This window comes from Choloepus didactylus, chromosome 3 (assembly GCF_015220235.1).
Source record: "Choloepus didactylus isolate mChoDid1 chromosome 3, mChoDid1.pri, whole genome shotgun sequence".
In the NCBI taxonomy this organism is placed as follows: domain Eukaryota; kingdom Metazoa; phylum Chordata; class Mammalia; order Pilosa; family Megalonychidae; genus Choloepus; species Choloepus didactylus.
Window position 1 is genome coordinate 105,264,227 of NC_051309.1, and position 7,019 is coordinate 105,271,245.

A 7,019-nucleotide genomic window follows, 5' to 3' on the forward strand; every position below is an offset into this window, starting at 1 on the left:
TCCAGCTAAACAGAACCAATAGGATATATATATATGTAAAGAGATTCATTTTAAGAAATTAGCTCATGTGATCATGGGGGCTGGCAAGACCAAAATCTGTAGGTCAGGTTAGCAGGCTGGAAACTCAGGCAGAATTTGATGCTGTAGTCTCAAGGGAGAAGTGAGAGGCGAGATGCACGCAACACTGTGGGAAGGGTTTGCATTTACAGTTTTTTGTTCCTTTTGTAATTTTTATTAACTATTTTACTACCCTCTCCTTCTTCCTCCCTTGTTGATGCTTGATTGTAGATGACTCAGGCAGGGTTGGTTGGCCCTACATGTTTACTGCTGTTCTTCTTGGAGATATTTTTCTCCTTGTGTCCTGACTGCTTCTTGGAATGCCCTCTTTTCATCAGCCAGCACCATTCTAATTCTAACCCGACTCAAGTTGCCTCCTTATTGATCACAGTGAGCTTCCAAGATGGCCCCTGACGGCCCTGCTTCTTGGTGTTAACACTCTGTGCAGGCTCCTCCCACATTGTACCAGGCTTGTCTGTATGCCCACCCAATAAAATACTGCAGAATGATGATATGTGACTTCCAAGATCAGTTTATAAAACACACTGTGGTTTCTGTGTTGGTTGTTCTCTTTTTCTCTCTCTCTTAGATAATCACTCAGGTGGAAGCTAACTGCTATATTGTGAACAACCCTATGGAGAAGCCCCCATGGTGAGGAACTGAGGCTTATAGCCAACTGACAGGGAGGAGCTAAGTGGGCTTGGAGGTGGACCCTCTAACACCCTTTAAGCCATCAGATGACTGCAACTCCAGATGATAGCTTGACTGCAAATTCATGAGAGGCACTGAGCTAGAACACATAACTAAGCTGCTTCTGGATTTCTGACCCTCAGAAACTGTTAGATAATAAAGATTTATTGTTTTAAGCCACTAATGCTGGAGATAATTTCTTACAGGACAATGGATAACTAATACAAGTTGCTTAACCTCACTCTTTTAAATTCAGTGATGTCAGTGGATTTTAGGGAAACTAGATTAGTAATTTTCAGCACTGGGAGCCAATAAGAATGATCTGTGAAACACCTAAAATTTTACATGCCAACTTCTCACTGAATAATTAAATAAGAATCTCAAACATGGAGTTCAGGTGTTTTTGTTTTGTTTTGCTTTGTTTGTATTTTTTAATCGTTAAAGCTCATTGTAATGCATGATCAAGGTTGAGAACCACTAAACTAAATGATTTTAAAATCCTAACCCTAAAATTCAATGGATACAAGTCCTACTGGCATGTTTTAAAAGAAAAAATGTATTAATTTACAACACTACCTTGATTATTCATGCAAACACATGAAAGCCATTTGCAATTGTCTGCTTGGACCCATGTCATCTTAGTGTGTCAGGCTGCTGTGACAAATGCCATGCAATGGATTGGCTTAAACAACAGGATTTATTGTCTCACTGTTTTGGAGGCTGGAAGTTCAACATCAAATTCTTGAAAGGTCATGCTTTCTCTGGAGACTGTAGTGTTCTCATGCTGGCTTTCTGCAATCCTTGGGACTCTTTGGCTTGTAATTCTGCCTCTGTCACATGGCAATCTGCCTCATTCTTTGGCTTCTTTTGGTTTCTTCGAACTGCTGGCTTCTGATGACTGACTGCATGCAAATTTCTTCTACTTGAAAGTGCTCTAGTTGCATAGATTAAGAGCCACCCTGATTCAATTTTACCTCACCTTAATAAGATCTTCAAAGTCCTCATCACAAACAAGTCCACACCTTAATTAATAACATCTTCAAGGGTCCCATTTACACATGGGTTCACACAGGACTGGGGGTTAGGACTTGAACAGGTCTTTGTAGGGGCCATGAGTCCATCCTTATCACATCCATAAACCTAATTAACTATTTTGCAGGTTGACATTCTAGGTGTTGAGTTGTTCACATTAAACTGTTTGTTTTGGAGTTAATATCACTTTTAAAAGACAACTGCATGATGAATGCGTAACTATATGATCATACTGTGAACAGTTGATTGTATGCCATGGATGATTATATGGTATGTGAATTTATTTCAATAAAACTGAATTTAAAAAAAAAAGACAACTGCATTCAGATGTTTAAATATTTATAAGTATCTGAAATAAGAACAACACATGCTTTTGCTCCTGTAAGTACTCCACAAAGAATAACTGCCTGTAATTTGCTGCATTTTTGAATTGTATGATAAAGGTGAAAATTATAAGTATCTGGCTCTCTAGCTTTTGCTAAAATAATTACAGAAAAAAATTGAACAGATGCTGGATATAAATAAATTTCATAAACAGCAGATATTTGGAGATCTGGGGATTATGGGCAACACTTGTGAAGATGTATTTATGATGGCCTCAGTGAAACAATTATTTTGTACTTTTCCAGGTCAGTGTAGTGAGGTGACTCTCTCTTCCAAAAAGTACCATAGCAACACAGAGTCTAAATGTCATCCATTCTTCCTATCTGGCAGTAGAAGGGCAAACAAGCTCTTGTTCCTCTACAACCAGACACACATTATACTCCCAAAATAATACTACTCTTCTTTTTCTGTTCTCTACTGGCAGTACCCAAAGCATAGGCAGCAAAATTTCCTTACTGAAAATGGAGATCCTAAAATTTGTTTCTACTACTTGTGTAAAAGAAGAGTTGACACCAGTAAGATATGCTCACACAGACCTCAACAGAGCCCAGTTTGATGAGAAAGTCTGCCACTTCCACTGCAACATTAAATTTACCAAAGAAGAGAATTAGGCCAATTGACAAGTACCATTCCTGGAGAATTAAATTTTGAGCTGCTATAGATACCACACACAGAGTAATAAATATAAAATAATAAGTAGCCACAAAAAATCAGAGAAGTATGAAATTATGTTTTTAAGCATCAGACACGTACCACAGGGTAACTCTGGATTTATGATGATTTCTGCTTTTTCGGGCAGAAAGAGCTGGCATGCAGCAGAAGAGGTGAATTGCATGTGGGCTTCAATTAAGATCATCAAGGAACAACAAGGGAACAAGACACAAGGGTAGGAAGGTAATTAGAACTTACTCTTATTCCTTAATTGCCAAGCCTTTATCAGTAGCAGATGGTAGGTGAGCAGGAATTTTGGGGGAAATAGCCACCTTTTTGACATTACTTCTAATTAAGAAGGCTGTCTTAGCTATCAGGACAAACTTTGAAATCATTGTATTTTTCCCAGGTCAACGTTAACTCAAGGTGTAATGAAGTCTGTTTCCCTTCTGTCTATCATTTACTCTAGCTGCTTCCATCTGTTCTAAGGTGAAAAGATGAACTTTCCAATGATTGTAATTCAGGCTGCACTCAGGGACCCTCAGTGACTCATGAGTGTTATTTCTTATTGGATAACTTTTAGGGGAGGACCATTTAATGGCACCGTTAAGAGAGGCAGACCTGGGAGAAGGAAAAACGGGCTGTAATATGTCAGCTCACCATTATGTCATGACAAGGGAATGTGATGCACAGCAACAACAAAACAAAACACTGCTACTTAGCTTTCAACTTGAATGCTTTACTGTTTTGGAAGGATATCATCCAGGCCAGTGCAAGACCAGTGTAGACCAGTTGAAGATCACATACTTGACAGACTCTATGCATGACAATAACACTGCCTAAATGTCCTTTTCTGAAGTGTCTCTGAAATATGTATCTGATAAATGTCTTTCATATTTGTACCTGATACTTTGTAGCTTCCCTTTTTGTAGAATATTTTGCAGAATATTCTATGGCAGTGATTCTCAAAGCGTGGCCCTCAGACCAGCAGTATCACCTGAGAAGTTATTATAAATGCAAATTCTCAGATGTACTGAATCAGAAACTCGGGGGATACAACTCAAAAATCTGTGTATTAACAAGCTCTCCAGGTGTTTTTGAAGAAAACAAAGTTTTAAACTATGACAATAGGAACTGACACCAGTTATTGGGTGATAATAAGTACCCTACTAGATACTTGACAAGCATTATGTCAGTAAATTGTCACAGTAACTAACCATGTGAAGCAAGTGTTTTCAGTGCTTAAGTCAGGAATCAGAGGCTTATCTATGTAAAATAATTTGACCAAAGTCACAGAGTAAACAAACAAACAAGACTAGGTTTCCAACCACAGTCTGACCAGATCAAAACTCATACTCTTAATCACTGAAAAATATCCACTCAGACAAGGAGAAGGCAAGAACATCTCCAATTTTGTGCAAAAATACACTGCAGGGTCTATGGAAAAGTCAACTGTGGGCCCAAAATAGAAAAGGCCACCATAAAGTTGTTTTCAAAAACCAAGGTTCTGGGAGTTGGCAATGGACTGAATGCTGAGAAAAAAATTATTTCTCCCTTACAGAAAAAAAAAATTCCCATACTGTGAAATAAAATAGCTGTACTCGATCTTATAACATGATTTAAGGATATGCTAATAAGAGTTTTCCAAAATCTCAGTGGAAAGCAACTAATATGAAACATTTCCACCTATTGTTGGAATATTCTTTTCCTCCTAGCAGTATTCTGGTCTACCCATTGCTTTTTCTGACTTTGGGTAGTATGAATTAATTTACCATGGTTTGAACACTGAGTCAAGTGATAGAAGTGTGTTTTCACACTGGCAAACCTAAGAAGTAGAAAAGTTTACCAAGGAAGCCACAATAGCTATTACCATGCCCGCCAGGAGACACCGTCCTGATCATACTAATGCTTCCTTTCCTGGGCCACCACAGGCTCTTGCTGTTGGGAGGGTTGTGCTTTAGAAGTAGATTTGGTGACAAAGACATGTTATTTGTGGAAATGGAGTGAGGTGTTTGTCACCTGACAGGAATATAGCTGCGAGACAATAATTAAATCAAGATGGAGACCAAGTTTGGAAACTACCAGTATTAATGACGATTTATTCATGACTGACATTTGATCAGATCTACTGGGTAGATTCTTAGATTTCATTAGTTAAAGACATAAAGCAGTCCATCTGATTAAAGAGGGGGAAACAGTAGGGAGCACCTATAAATTTCTGGAGCTCAAATAGGTGCAGAAAGTTAGTGAGTGTTTATTACTAGTAAAAAGGAAGATTTTCCAATTAGATTAAAAGGTTTTGAAAACAGCAGTTATAGGCACAATGATTTAGGCCAATTGCTAGAATACGCATAGTGAGAAACTTTATTGATTAAAAGTAAACTGATAAGTTATTTGTAGTGTTCATTGTTTGTCAGTAGAACCCCTGCTGTGATGTACAATTTTCCTTACAAGATCAATGGGAGGCTTGGGCTAATTTCTTCTTGTCCTGAAAATTGATAAGAATATAAAGGGCAGCTACATCACTGCTGAAAATACCAGCATGATTTATTCAGGTTAATCATCAAGAAAGTGACATTGCATTAATCATTGGGAATGTGCATTGCCAGACTGGGCCCTTCAGGCTGGCTTCACCGTTGTATGTTGGGCCAAAGAGAGACAAAAAGAAGACTAGGATTCAATCAGACAAAGCCTTATATCATTGAGCTGCCATAAACTATTGTAAAACATGGAAATGGCATGGAATCAAAGGGAAGTTTCATAGTGACCATTAGAATTTATGACAATAGTTTGACAGAACGGGATGAAGCGTTAAATGTAGACTGGTAGTTCATGCATCCCTTTGTCTTGTATTTTTCAGATGACCTCCAGGGATACAGAGTGAGCTGGAAAAATCTGCTCCACTTGGCCAAAGTTTTTGGAGTAGTGTTTTCATTAGTCACAAACTACTGCTTCCTCACTATATGTGATGAAACATGAAAAAGAAGAAAAGGGAAGAAATGATAGCTGTTTCCCTGGATTCTATAGATACAAGCAATTCTAATGATTGTTACATGTAGACATTACAATGAATGTTGTGAAAAAAAATCTGTGTAAAGGAATGGGATAAACAAATATTTTTTCCCTTAAAACTCTCATTCTTTAAAAAGTAATTTAGAAATAAACAGTGCCCCTTTTTTATTTCCCTATCAAATATCCTGAATTTGTCCTTTTGATAGGCTTGTCCCTTGTGGTTCTATTCTTTCTCATCTACTTTTTCTAATTTTGACTTTCCTAACTAACTGAAGCAGCACAGTTTAAAACATCCAAAGGGCAGAATAAGACAACAAACTAGCATTCCATCTGTTGTGACATTTAGTATTTGCTTTTCCTGAGAAACTGCTTAGTGAATCAATTTCATTTTGGCATTAAGAAATTAAGATCTTAGTTCATATAATAGGCATGCACACAGACACACACACACACACACACACAATTTTATTGCTCCTGAATCTAGAGTTAGACTGCCTGGTTTGAACACTTGCCCTGCTCTTCCTTGCTGCATGTGCGTGACACTGGATTAGTTTCTTGACCTTTCTAAACCTCAGTTTGCTTGTCCTTAAAATGGAGATAATAGTCTTTAGCACATATGGTTTTTAAGAGGAATAAATGAAAGAATATAAGAAAATCTTCCCTACAATACTTGTTACATAGGAAATAATAAATGTTAATTTTCTTTATTCAAATAATAGACATTTTTATGTTTTTATATAACTACATTGAACAGTTATTTATTGAGGCAATGTAAACATTTCCCAATCTTTCACACCATATGCAAAATTTGCATCACTAAACTAATTCCAACTGTGTTTCCCCATGTGAATTGGGAGGAAAAAATATGTGCAGAAACAGAAAATTCACTTCTCCTTGCTTTTAAAGTGTTTGTTTTAGGAGAAAATATGCAATCTGGTCTACATACTCAGGGGCATAGAGGTTAGAATAGTCTCAAGTAAGTCTTGAGCATATTCCCTGAAGAATTATCATCCTTCAGGGGATAAATATGGGTGCTCTTATAGTCACTTTGCACTAGCTAAACAATCCCTTTAAGCAGATGGAACTCAGTGATCAGTAAAAGGTATTTGCTAAACTAACTCCCTGCTTTATTTTTATAAACCCATTTCCTATAGCAATGTGGATGTTTTCAGCAAAAAGGTGGGTGGGGGAAG